Genomic DNA, 14227 nt, shown 5'->3' with positions numbered 1-14227 from the left:
GGAGAGAGGAGGGGGCTGACGGCGTTGGCGACAACGGAGGGGGGGAGGGGCTCGACCGGGGTTCGACCGGCGGTGGGGATCCGCGGCGGTTCTCCGCCGTCGGTCCGGTTTTGCGACGGGGAAGCGGTGGCGGAGCATGAGTGGTAGATGAGGATCACAGGGGCGGGGCTAATTTCGCCTGCGGGGGCCTAGGGCGACCGGTCCGCGGCACGGTGGCGGGTGTCCGCGGCGGCAAAGCCGCCGGTGAGTTTTCCGGCCGAAATAGAGTGGGGGAGGTGGCGTGTCGTGAACGTGGAAGTGTGGCGGAACTCTTGGCACTATTTAATTGAACGGAAGGTCGCCAGGGAGGGAGAGGGGAGCTTACCGGAGCGGTGGAGGGAAGCACGGCGGCGCTGCTAGCTCAATTGAGCTCGGGGAGGGGTGGAGGAGAAGGCCGGGGCTGGTGTGGAGTGCTCGGGCTCGGCTGCCCCTTTTATAGGCGCCCGGGAGGGGGAGAGGGATGGAGAGGACGGCGAGCTCCGACGAGCTTCCATGATGGCGGGCATGGAGCAAACGGCGACGAGACGGCTCGGGCAGGCTGAGGATGAGGGGACGGCTCGGGCACAGTGGCGGGGTTGTCGCGGAGGCTGGCGAGCATTGATGGCGAGGCGACGAGGCGAGGGGTGCTCGGCGGCGATCGCGCCGGTGAGGGATGGGCGAGGGAGAAGGAGCTGACTAGTGGGGTCGGGCTGTCAGCGGGAGAGGTCCGCGCGAGAGAGAGAGGGGCGGGGCGCTGACGGGCGGGGTCGGGCTGTCAGCGGGCGGGAGTGGCGCGCGGTTTGGGCCGCCTGGGCCGGAAGGAGGGGAGGGAGGCGGGCGCGCGCGAGCTGGGCTGGAAGTCGGCCCAGCCGCGAGAGGGGAGAGGAATTTCCTTTTTCTTTTCTTTTTCTAATTCTTTCCTTTTTCTTTTCTATTTTTTTGTGTCATTTTGTTTATTTTTCTCTTAACAAAAATTCTCTAAATGACTTGGTGATAAATGTGGTCTATGTGAGGTGCTTCAAATCATTTTAAGTATATGCAAATGATTGGGTGACCTAGGGGTAGGGTTAGGGAGAAGAATAAAACCAAGGGGGGGAGATTAGGGGGGGTTAGGGTTTCAAACCTAGGTTGGGATTTTGGGATGTTACACATGGCAAGGATGATGCTTGGAGAATTCAAGACGCTCGAGCGGTTTTGGTCGGAAGCTGTGAACATGGCTTGCCACGCCATAAACCGGGTCTACCTTCATCGCCTCCTCAAGAAGACGTCGTACGAACTTCTAACCGGTAACAAACCCAACGTGTCATACTTTCGTGTATTTGGGAGTAAATGCTACATTCTAGTGAAGAAAGGTAGGAATTCAAAATTTGCTCCCAAAGCTGTAGAAGGGTTTTTGTTAGGTTATGACTCAAATACAAAGGCGTATAGGGTCTTCAACAAATCATCGGGTTTGGTTGAAGTCTCTAGTGACGTTGTATTTGATGAGACTAATGGCTCTCCAAGAGAGCAAGTTGATCTTATTGATGTAGATGAAGATGATGTTCCAACGGCCGCAATACGCACCATGGCGATTGGAGATGTGCGACCACAGGAACAAAAGGAGCAAGATCAACCTTCTTCCTCAACAATGGTGCATCCCCCAACCCAAGACGATGAACATGTTCATCAAGAAGAGGCGTGTGATCAAGGGGGAGCACAAGATGATCAAGTTATGGAGGAAGAAGCACCACAGGCCCCTCCAACTCAAGTCCGAGCGATGATTCAAAGGAATCATCCCGTCGACCAGATATTGGGTGATATAAGCAAGGGAGTAACTACTCGCTCTAGATTAGCTAATTTTTGTGAGCATTACTCTTTTGTCTCTTCTATTGAGCCTTTCAGGGTAGAAGAAGCCTTGCTAGATCCGGACTGGGTGTTGGCCATGCAGGAAGAGCTTAATAACTTCAAGCGAAATGAAGTTTGGACACTAGTGCCACGTCTCAAGCAAAACGTTGTGGGAACCAAGTGGGTGTTCCGCAACAAACAGGACGAGCACGGGGTGGTGACAAGGAACAAGGCTAGACTTGTGGCAAAAGGTTATGCCCAAGTCGCAGGTTTGGACTTTGAGGAGACTTTTGCTCCTGTGGCTAGGCTAGAGTCTATTCGTATTTTGTTAGCCTATGCCACTCACCATTCTTTCAGGTTGTTCCAAATGGATGTGAAGAGCGCTTTCCTCAACAGGCCAATCAAGGAGGAGGTGTACGTAGAGCAACCCTCTGGCTTTGAGGATGAACGGTACCCCGACCACGTGTGTAAGCTCTCTAAGGCGCTCTATGGACTTAAGCAAGCCCCAAGAGCATGGTATGAATACCTTAGAGACTTTCTAATTGCTAATGCTTTCAAGGTTGGGAAAGCCGATCCAACTTTATTCACTAAGACTTGTGATGGTGACTTATTTGTGTGCCAAATTTATATCGATGACATAATATTTGGTTCTACTAACCAAAAGTCTTGTGAAGAGTTTAGCAGAGTGATGACTCAAAAATTTGAGATGTCGATGATGGGCGAGTTGAACTACTTCCTTGGATTCCAAGTGAAGCAAATAAAGGACGGCACCTTCATCTCTCAAACAAAGTACACGCAAGATTTGATCAAGCGGTTTGGGATGAAGGACGGCAAGCCCGCAAAGACTCCAATGGGAACCGACGAACATGTCGACCTCAACAAAGGAGGTAAGCCCGTTGATCAAAAGGCATACCGGTCTATGATAGATTCTTTGCTTTACTTATGTGCTAGTAGACCGGATATCATGCTAAGCGTCTGCATGTGTGCTAGATTTCAATCCAACCCAAGGGAGTGTCACCTTGTGGCCGTTAAGCGAATACTTAGATATTTAGTTGCTACACCTTGCTTCGGGATTTGGTATCCAAAGGGGTCAACCTTTGACTTAATTGGATATTCAGACTCCGATTATGCTGGATGCAAGGTTGATAGGAAGAGTACATCAGGGACGTGCCAATTCTTAGGAAGGTCCCTGGTGTCTTGGAGTTCTAAGAAACAAACTTTCGTTGCCCTATCCACCGCTGAGGCCGAGTACGTTGCAGCAGGACAGTGTTGCGCACAACTACTTTGGATGAGGCAAACCCTCCGGGACTTTGGCTACAATCTGAGCAAAGTCCCACTCCTATGTGATAATGAGAGTGCTATCCGCATGGCGGATAATCCTGTTGAACACAGCTGCACTAAGCACATAGACATCCGACATAACTTTTTGAGAGACCACCAGCAAAAGGGAGATATCGAAGTGTTTTATGTTAGCACCAAGAACCAGCTAGCCGATATCTTTACCAAGCCTCTAGATGAGTCAACCTTTTGCAGGCTGCGTAGTGAGCTAAATGTCTTAGATTCGCAGAACTTGGATTGATCTATAGCATATATGTGTTTATGCCTTTGATCATGTTCTTTTATGCATTTTGTTGTTTATATATGGTGCTCAAGTTGTGCATACAATCCCCGGACCTCAAAGTCCATGTGTGAGTAATGCACATATTTAGGGGGAGATGTGCTACAACTTGACCCTTTGAGACTAACCGTGTACTTGAGTACTTAAATTAGTCTCAAAGGTGGATTGAAAGGGAAAGGTGGACTTGGACCATGAAAGACTTCCACTGCACTCCGAGGAGAGAGTAACTTATTCCAAGTTCATCTCCATGCTCTTTTTGCCTTTTACTCTTAATTGAAGATTTTGGTGAGGCAATGGGGTTTAAGGGCCAACAATGATCCCGTTTTGGTGCTTGATGCCAAAGGGGGAGAAATTAAGGCTAAAGCAAATGGATCAGCTACCACTTGAGAATTTTGAAAATAGTAGAGTTAGAACTTTTGATTAGTCAAAATACTCTAAGTGTCTCTTTTTTGTCAAAAGTTGGTCTCTTGTGGGGAGAATGTTTGATTATGGGAAAAAGGGGGAGTTTTTGAATCTTTGATCAATTTCTCTTGGAATACCTCTCTTTATGCCTCAACAAGTGTGTTTGACTTAAAGATAGGAAATCAAAGTTGATTTGCAAAAACAAACCAAGTGGTGGCAAAGGATGATCCAAATATGCCAAGTTTGAATCAAAAACAATTCTTGTTCAAAATTGGATTACTGTTGCACTTCTTTTAGTTGCTTTTTGTTGTGTTGGCATAAATCACCAAAAAGGGGGAGATTGAAAGGGAAATGTGCCCTTGGGCCATTTCTAAGTATTTTGGTGATTAAGTGCCCAACACAAATGGTTTAAGTGTAAATTGTGCAAAATGGTGGATGAAGTGCAAATCATCAATAAGGTATGATTCTAGACTTAGTACATTGTTTTTTGTGTACTAAAATATTTGTCTAAGTGCTAGAATCAGAGAAAATACAAAAGGAAAAAGACTTTGCTGGAGCAGCCAAGACTCTGCGCAGTCTGGGTGCATCGGACAGTGTCCAGTGCGCCAGGCTGGCATCTGGTCAACTGGCCGCTCTCGGAAATTCGTCGGCGGCGTACGGCTAAAATTCACCGGACTGTCCGGTGGTGCACCAGACTGTCCGGTGAGCCAATGGTCGGCCGCGCCAACGGTCGGCCGCGCAATCCGCGCGTGACGCGTGGCCGAGCCAACGGTCAGATGGGGGCACCAGACTGTTCGGTGTGCACCAGACAGTGTCCGGTGCGCCAACGGCTCCAAGTCTTCAACGATCGGGTGTGCCAATTTAGGAAGGCGATCTGCACCGGACAGTGAACAGGGAATGTCCGGTGTGCCACCCGACAGAAGGCCAGAATTGCCTTCCAAGAATGCCTCCAACGGCTCCTAGCTGCCTTGGGGCTATAAAAGGGACCCCTAGGCGCATGGAGGAGTAACCCAAGCATACTTTGAGCATTCTTAGTCAATCACACTCCATCTTCGCGCACTCGATTGACTTTCTTAGTGATTTGAGCTCCGTTCTAGTGGTGAACTTTGTGCTATTCATTTGAGCTCAAGTCTTGGCTGTGTGTGCGTATTACTGCGGATTTGTGTGTGTTGCTTCCCTCCCTTACTCTAGTGCTTTCACTTGATTCAGTCAGGGTCTATCTCTATACCATGTTCATGGATGACAAATCCTAAAAACTTACCAGTCGACACTCCAAAAGCACATTTACGTGGGTTCATTTTCAAACCATACCAACGCATCTTATCAAAGGCTTTGCGCAAATCAGCTAAATGAGAACTAAACTCAGCCGATTTTACTACAATATCATCAATGTAGACTTCCACAGTGTTTCTCAACAGCTCGTGAAAGATCAAATTCATAGCCCTATGATAAGTAGCACCGACATTTTTAGACCAAATGTCATGACAACCCACTCAAATAAACCAATGAAGCTTGGACATATAAAGGCCATTTTAAACACATCTTCTTCGGCCATGAAAATATGATTATATCCGACATTACCATCAAGAAAGCTAATAATTCTATTTCCTGATGCATTATTGATTAATGTGTCGGCTATGGGCATGGGATACTCATCTTTAGGAGTTGCTCTATTTAAATTGCGAAAATCAATGCATACTCTAAGCTTACCTGGCTCCTTCTCCACCGACACAATATTGGAGACCCACTCTGCGTATGTGCAAGGTCTAATAAAATTAGCTTCTAGCAGCCGGTGGATTTCGTCCTTGATTTGTGGGAGAAGATCAGGACGAAATGTTCTAGCTCTCTGCTTGAAAGGTCTGAAACCGGACTTAATGGGCAGCCGATGCTCTACGATCTCTCGGCTTAATCCCGGCATCTCAGTGTAATTCCAAGCAAAGCAATCCGAATATTCCTTCAATAGACCGATCATCTCATTTCTAGGATCGGTCTCTAGGGTCTTGTTTACAAAAGTCGGCCTTGGAGTTTTACCATCTCCTATGTCGATCTCCTCCAAAGGATCGACCGATGTAAACCACTGTCCTAGTTTATCGAGATCTCTGAATTCCTCTATCATGTCCCCCACAGAGGAATCAGATGATCTTTGTGTGATGGCGGACTCTCCAGTCTCGGGGGCGGGATCATCTGTAATATTGTCTTTACGCTGTGGTAGATGTTTGGTCTTAAAGTATGAACTGTTTTGTGAAAGACCGAACCATCCGGCCTTAGAAGCCGAACTGTCCGTGACCAAGGACTCATGAATTTTGTGTGTACTCATCATTTAAACTTTATTTAGGATTTAGCCGATTCTCCATCGGCTCTAGCATTACAAGAATGAAACCCTTCTTATCTATACTTATGAACTGGTAATCAGAAAAATCTACTCCTGTGAGACATGTAGCAGTCTCATAAGTCCAGAGTACAGGGGCATCGGACACAGCGATACAGGCCGATACATCAGCATGTACTTGTTCTATATCATCGCCTACCCATTGTATTAACATTTGATGTGATGTAGAAGGTATACATTGGTTGGCATGAATCCAATCTCTGTCTAGGATTAGACTGTAGTTTCCTTCTACATCAGCGACGAAGAATGCAACATCAAGGGTCTTAGTCCTGATGGTTAATTCAACGGACGTGACTCCCCTGGCTTTGATCGAACTATAAGTTCCAACACCGCTGAGGGTAATGTTGGTCTTGACAAGTTCGTCATCTTGTTTACCTAATTTTCTGTACAATGAATAAGGCATTAGATTTACAACCGCCCCTCCATCTACCAACATTTTAGCAATCGATATCCCATCAATGTGACCGCACACGAAGAGCGGCTTTAAATGATTTACCGATTCCTTTGGTTTAGTAAAGGCAGCTTCTTTAGGACCAAAATCAAACTGGGCAACAACAGGTTCATCGTCGCCGACTATAGTACAATCGGCGGAAAATGTAATAACATTTACATCCATACCTGGGCGCTCTAGAGAAGCTTCGTAGTCGATCAGGTCTTCTCCCAGTAGGTCCTCCTCCTCCATTGGTGTTGGCACATCGTCGGAGGCGTCCTGGTGTGGTGCGGACGGTCCGGACTCAGGGGTCGGACGGTCCGCGCCTGGTGTAGATTGTCTGGCCTTGTTAGCCAGGTTGTCTGCCATACCTGCAGGGTGCTGCACAAGTGTTGTTTTTTCTATTTCTGTAGCCGTTTGCTTTTCCACAATGGCCTCTGGTCTCCATTTCTTTTTCGGTGGCGGGTACTGTGGATGTGTGTCATTGAATATCTTTTCCGCCTCCTTTTCCTGGCTCTATTTTGCTCTTAGGCGCTGTAATTTTTGCTTTTGGGACCGTGTCAATCCTGTTGGGCACCATCGAGGCATGAAGTATTTTGGATCGGCTATTTTTATGCCAGCCGTATCTTCTGTTTTGTTTGTGTTGGCCGATTCACCAAAAAATCATCGGCCCTTCACTTTCTTTCTGTATGACGACATCCGCTGTACCTATTTTAATTATGTCCTTTTTTGTCATTCTTTTAGTTGCTGCAGGCATATGCCCCCCTGCCGGATTGGTCGGTCTTTGAGGTCGAGTAGTTCGGCAATCTTGTTGGGCCTATGTCTGGTGACCGGATTGAGCGGCGCTCAATCGGTCTTGTACTGGTGGTGCCAACCTATTGAATACAGATGTTTGGGGTGCCCCCAAGAGGGGTACTGTGGCATCCCAAACGGGTATGGTGGCATGCCCCACATTTGATTTGGTACATATGGTGGAGGTATGTATGCGTATGGATATGGCATATGTGGATATGGGGGTGGAGGTGTCCATGTAGGTATGTCAGGTCTTAATTGGACAGTATGACCTTCCATTTTTTCCGATTGGTGAGGTGGTCCAATCGGTCTTACCTGATATTGCTCACGAATGGGCGAGCGAGGTCGCTTTGTTGGCCGGTCACTGGGGTCGGCCTTCTTTTTCACATATTTGGACAATAATTGATCGAAAGTCGGGCCGGATTTGACCAGCCGACCAGCTGCTTTAAATGTATTTGTTTTGCACGTACCTATCTCTGGTCGTCGTGGTTTGAAGGTACACGGTCGTTGCGGGTCTTGAGTATGATCGGACCGTCCGCTGGAATACTCCGGACCGTCCGGTGTGGTCCTGGACCGTCTGCGCCTGTGCGTCGGACCGTCCGAGATGCGTAGCACGGGCTTCTGCTTCTTGGTCTGCGCTTGCCCCCTAGCGCTGGAGGTCGTGATGCCCATCGGCCTTAAGAGTCTCCCCTCCATCGGGAGTCTTCTCGGCCACCACTTTCCTGCAAGAAATTTTATGATTCCCATCAGCCTCTCTTGTGTTGCCGATGATTATCTCTTTGTCTTTGCCTTTATCGGCTGTGTTTGGCCGAACCAGGATCCTCTTGCCCTCAAAATCGATCATGTTCATCAGAAAGGGCTCTGTGTCCACCTGCATTTCCTGAAATTTCATTCGTACTTTGTTAATGGCCGATTGAATCTATCGACGGAATACATTACAATCATTAGTGGCATGAGAAAATGAGTTATGCCACTTGCAGTATGCACGACATTTTAGCTCGTCGGTGGATGGAACAGTGTGATTTATTTTAATGGTGCCATTTTTGAGTAACTCATCAAATATTTTATCACATTTACCAACATTAAATGTAAACTTAACCTCCTCTTGCCGTTTCTTTTGAACCGGCTGCAAGGAGGAACAAGCCGAAGATTTGGCCTGCTTTGGCTAAACCATTTTAGTAGCATATACTTCTATTGATTCGTCGTCCGAGCTACTTTGGTCGCACTCTACTATATGGGCATTGTGACAAATGGTTTTGGCAGTCTCTTTGCTTCGACTTTCACAGGTCAAAACTCTCTGGTGTAATTGTGCTAGCATGAAAAATTGGATGCCTTCTAATATTTCTTTTAAATAATATCACAATCCATTAAAGGCCAATCATGCTAGCTGTTTTTCAGCTAAGTGTATTTGGAAGCATCGATTTCTTGTATCCCGGAACCTCCGGATGTATTCATTAACTGATTCGTCCTTCCCCTGTCGCAGGGCTACTAGGTCTACCAGATCTAATTCATAATCACCGGAAAAGAAGTGATCATGGAATTTTTGTTCTAACTCCCCCAATGACAAAATAGAATTAGGAGGTAAAGTGGCGTACCATGCGAACGCGGTTCCTGTTAAAGACAATGTAAATAAACGCACGCGAAATGCTTCTGTGTCAGCCAATTCTCCTAATTGTGCTAAGAACTGGCCTATGTGTTCGCACGTGTTTTTTCCTTGGTCACCCGAAAATTTTGCGAATTCGGGTATCCTGGTTCCCTGTGGGTATGGGTGGTGATCAAATCGGTTGTCATAAGGTTTCCGATATGATTGCCCCCCAGGGACCATGCTTACTCCGAGCTTATCTCGGAACACCCCAGCTATTTCCTCCCTCACTATATCAATGGCAGCCGGTGCGAGACCACCGACTCTCTGGTCAAACATAGGTGGGGTTGGCTGGATATTGGCATGTTGTCTTCCCCCCGATTGGTTTGAGCTATGTGGTGCATTGACATTTGCCCTATATGGCTCATAGGATTGATCGTTCCTTTCCGGCCTTCTAGGCAGGGCCGGAAAGCTTTCCTAGGCTCTAGATTTTGTATTAATGGGCTGATGCATTGCATAGTGTGATGGGAAGTGTTGCTGGGACAGGGGAGGATTCAAGTAACAATCCTCCTCAAAAAAGTCATGCGCGGACTGTCCGGACATTGGCCCGGACCGTCCGTGATTATATGCGGACCGTCCGTCGTTGTATGCGGACCATCCGATTAGGTAGTTTAGATTTTGTGCCATATGTTGTGGCTCGGGTGCATGTCTAGGTAACTCATTAAAAATGGGCCCGACCGTTGCTGGCTCAGACGGTCCGGGCATGTGCAGATCGGCTGATTTACTGCCGATTTGCGGTTGCTCAGGGTATGTGTCCATCAGCATCCCATAAAGGGGTTGTGACTGGCCGTGACAACCTATAGCCGATGTATTACGCGTGTTTGAAAGGGAAATGTGCCCTTGGGCCATTTCTAGAGTATTTTGGTGATTAAGTGCCCAACACAAATGCTTTAAGTGTTAATTTGTGCCAAAGACTCAAGAAGTGCAAATCAAGGTACAAGGTATGTTTCTAGACTTAGTACATTGATTTGAAGACTAATGTATTGTGTCTAAGTGCTAGAAACAGGAGAAAATGTGTTGGAAAAGAGTTGGCTGTGTACAGCTAAATGCAGCTCGGTTTGGGTGCACCGGACAGTGTCCGGTGCGCCAGGACCAGTCTCGGTGAACAGTCCTGTCGACGTTTCGAGACCGGGGGGTCCCTAAGCCGACGTGTGAAATGTCGCCGCGTGCCCCAGCCCAGATGGGTCGGCGCGAGGCCGAGCACGAAGGGGGGAAGTGAGGTGGCCGGAGATGGGCGTGAGAGAGGTGGAAATCCCGCGGCCTTCGTGTTCGTCCCGCGCCCAGGTCTGGTGCGCTTGCAGTAGGGGGTTACAAGCGTCCACGCGGGAGAGGGAGCGAGCGGCCTCGCGCGAGCGCCTATATCGTCCTCGTCCCCGCGCGGCCAACCCTCTCTAAGGATGCGTTTGGTTGCGGGACAAATGAGGACGGAATAGAATGATCCCTGGGTTGGGGGATGGAATGATTCCTGGTATTGTTTGGTCAGAGGGATGAGATGGTCCTTGTTTTTTGTTTGGTTAGAGGTATAACCTGGGATGGATTGGTCCTGTCCTTTGTTTGGTTTGAGAGATAACTGTTACACTTGTCCTTCACAGAAAATAGAATTCAGTCAAAATGCTTGCAGCCATTGCCCCCATCTCATGATATGTTACAACTAATATTAAGTCCACAAAACACACATATTATTAATTCCACACAATACATAATAATGTGTTCTAGCATTACACATAATACCAAGTTTAAGGTTTCCACAAAATCTGCACGTACTTAGACCACATTTCATTGTTTGATGTGGTTCAAGCAAAAGAACTGCCCAAGCCTATCTACTAACTGCCCTCACACTCCTGGGTACACATAATATCAAGTTCAAGGCTTCTACAAAATCCATACGTACATAGATCACAATTCATTGTTCGATGTAGTTCAAGCAAAAGAACCCTCCAAGCCTACCTACCAATTGCCCTCACACTCCTGGGAACTTTTCACTGATGAAATTGTGAGCCTAGATTAACTTGTGGTCGAATGGCAACTTGTTGAAGGTTCTAGCAATGTGAGGGTGCGCCACCAGATAATTGAAATACAGAGATATGTGGTTTTGCTCAAAACCTGCAAAGTTTTGCAAATTGTCAAAAAATATGTTACAATAGTTTTCAGGTTTTAGGTTACAATAGTTTTTATTGGACAAATAGATCAATAGAAAATAGGTTACAAAATCTGAAGTTAAGAATAAAGCACACACACCTGGAAGGTTTATCAAACTGTCAAAAAGATCATCTGGCACATCAGTGTCCCCTGTGGCAACCTTCTCAATAACATTGGATAAGGTATCCCCGACACTTTTGAATGCAGCAATCAACCCCTCCTCTTCACTATCACGTTTTTTGCCTTCTTCCTGGTCTTGCTTGTAGAAGATGTTGTGGCATTATCATCACAACTGGACATCCTTTTAGTGAAAGCATGTGCCATCACCTCTTCATTTTGAACTTCATCATCTTCACCTAAAGCTACACTAGAATCCTTTGCAAACTTACCTGTGGCCATGGTGTTTCCAAATATTGTTTGCATCTCAGCAAAGTGTTCAAGAGGCTTATTTAAACAATCAGCATCATTCTTGTGATCCTACATTTGGATTATTATAAATCTGCATTATGTGTACATAAGTCTGAAAGTTGAGATATGTGTAATAGGAAGATGAGAGAGTTGCCAAGAAGCAGTAACAAAGGAACAACCTATCTTCCCTATATATTTTTTCTCTACTGAACATTTATCAAAATATAAGTTTGTTATAATTTAATTTATCTACTCCTATATATTTCATACTTTTGTTATACATTTTTATCTTTTCCTATTTTTAGTTATATAGACATTATAGTACGCATGAATCTACGATTTCATTTCTTAGATATGGAATATCGCTCTTCTTAATTGAGCTTATTTTTCCATGTGAAGATTAGACATTATTCTCTGAACCTATAACATGGCAAATTAATCCACTACAGACTACAGTACTACTAATGTTGTGGCGAATCAATCCTACTACCTACAGACTACAGTACTACTTGTGATATCAGTCCACCAAAAATCAATCAGACTAGCACCAAAAATCAATTAGACTACAGTACTACAAGATCTAGAACTCTAGGTGCAGCGTGGATGGACATGGCACCCGGGATCTGGAACTCCAGGTGCAGCGTGACCTCCAGGTGCCTGCTTTCCTGTTCGGGCGACCGTTCAGGCGAGGGACACGAGGCGACGTGAGCAGAGGGAGCAGAAGAAGCAGCGTCGGATGCGAAGCAGAGCAAGAAGAAGCAGAGCTGCGGCGTGCTCTCCACGTCGGATGCTATCACCACACCGCCGCAGTAGAGCATAACTCAGGTGCCTGGTACGTCGCCACCACGCCCAGGGATGGAGGAGGAAGAGGAGATCAGAGGGGAAGAGGAGAGTAGAGGGGAAAGGGGACTCACCGCTCGTGAGGGGCCTTGTCCCGCTCTGCACCTGGAGTTCACCGCTCGCCGGCCAGCGGGGTGAAGGAGCTGGATCTGAGGATGAGAAGGGCTCGTGAGGGGCTTTGTCCCAGGGAGGACGCAATTGTCCGTCCGATCCAGAGGGATGAATAGGGACAATATTCTAGTGATAGTATTTTTGTGGGGATGGTCCCGTCTCAGCCTTGACTCACAACCAAACACTCTAGTGTGTGGGATGGTCCTGTTCCATCCCGTCCTGACCCGCAACCAAACACATCCTAAGAGGGCCCTGGTCCTTCCTTTTATAGACGTAAGGAGAGGATCCAGGTGTACAATGGAGGGTGTAGCAGAGTGCTACGTGTCTAGCGGAGGAGAGCTAGCGCCCTATGTACATGCCGTTGTGGCAGCCGGAGAGATTTTGGCACCCAGCTGGTGTGATGTCGTGGCCGTCAGAGGAGTGCTGGAGCCTGGCGGAGGGACAGCTGTCGGAGCTGTTGAGTCCTTGCTGACGTCCCCTTGCTTCCGTAAGGGGGCTGAGAGCCGCCGTCGTCACAGAGTATGCGGGGCGCCATCATTGCCCATCTGGTGGAGCGAGCCAGATGGGACGCCGGTCTTGTTCCCCGTGGCCCGAGTCAGCTCGGGGTAGGGTGATGATGGCTCTTCCTGTTGACGTGGCTGGTCTGCGCCCTAGGTTGGGCGATGTGGAAGCTCCTCCGAAGCCGAGGTCGAGTCTGTCTTCCGTGGCCGAGGTCGAGTCCGAGCCCCTGGTTCGGGTGAGGCAGAGGCCGTCGGCGGAGGCCAGGGCGGAGTCCGAGCCCTGGGGTTGGGCGGAGCGGAGTTCGTCGTCTTCTGGGGCTGAACCCAAGTCCGAGCCCTGGGTCGGGCGGAGCGGAGTTCGCCGTCTTCCAGGGCTTAGCCCGAGTCCGAGCCCTGGGTCGGGCGGAGCGGAGTTCGTCGTCTTCTGGGGCTTAGCCCAAGTCCGAGCCCTGGGTCGGGCGGAGCGGAGTTCGCCGTCTTCCGGGGCTTAGCCCGAGTCCGAGCCCTGGGTCGGGCGGAGCGGAGTTCGCCGTCTTCCGGGGCTTAGCCCGAGTCCGAGCCCTGAGTCGGGCGAAGCGGAGCTTCCTATGGTGCCTGCGGCCATGCTTGACTGCCTGTCAGCCTCACTCTGTCAAGTGGCACCGCAGTCGGAGTGGCGCAGGCGGCGCTGTCTTTCTGTCAGGCCGGTCAGTGGAGCGGTGAAGTGACGGCGGTCACTTCGGCTTAGCCGGCTGGGGGGCGCGCGTCAGGATAAAGGTGTCAGGCCACCTTTGCATTAAATGCTCCTGTGATTTGGTCGTCCAGTGCGGCGATTTGGTCAGGGTTGCTTCTTGGCGAAGACAGGGCCTCGGGCGAGCCGGAAATATATTCGCCGCTGGAGGGGGGCCTCGGGCGAGACGGAAATCCTCCGGGGTCGGCTGCCCTTGTCCGAGGCTAGGCTCGGGCGAGGCGTGATCGAGTCCCTCGAATGGACTGATCCTGACTTAATCGCACCCATCAGGCCTTTGCAGCTTTATGCTGATGGGGGTTACCAGCTGAGAATTAGGAGCCTTGAGGGTACCCCTAATTATGGTCCCCGACAAGTCCGCTCTCGGGACTCGACGGCGGCGTACAA

At 48.6% G+C, this 14227-nt stretch overlaps 2 pseudogenes; both read right to left on the bottom strand.

Moving 5' to 3' along the window:
- The window catches only part of LOC103655650 (uncharacterized), a 55105-nt pseudogene extending 46960 nt beyond the window's left edge, over nt 1-8145 (bottom strand).
- A 2627-nt stretch (nt 8146-10772) lies between these two features.
- Nucleotides 10773-12480, bottom strand: LOC109945853 (uncharacterized; annotated as a pseudogene).
- Between the last annotated feature and the right edge of the window lie 1747 nt (nt 12481-14227).

This window comes from Zea mays, chromosome 4 (assembly GCF_902167145.1).
Source record: "Zea mays cultivar B73 chromosome 4, Zm-B73-REFERENCE-NAM-5.0, whole genome shotgun sequence".
Taxonomy (NCBI): Eukaryota; Viridiplantae; Streptophyta; class Magnoliopsida; order Poales; family Poaceae; genus Zea; species Zea mays.
Note: the sequence above shows the minus strand (reverse complement) of the source record. Positions and strands in the feature narration are given on the sequence as shown.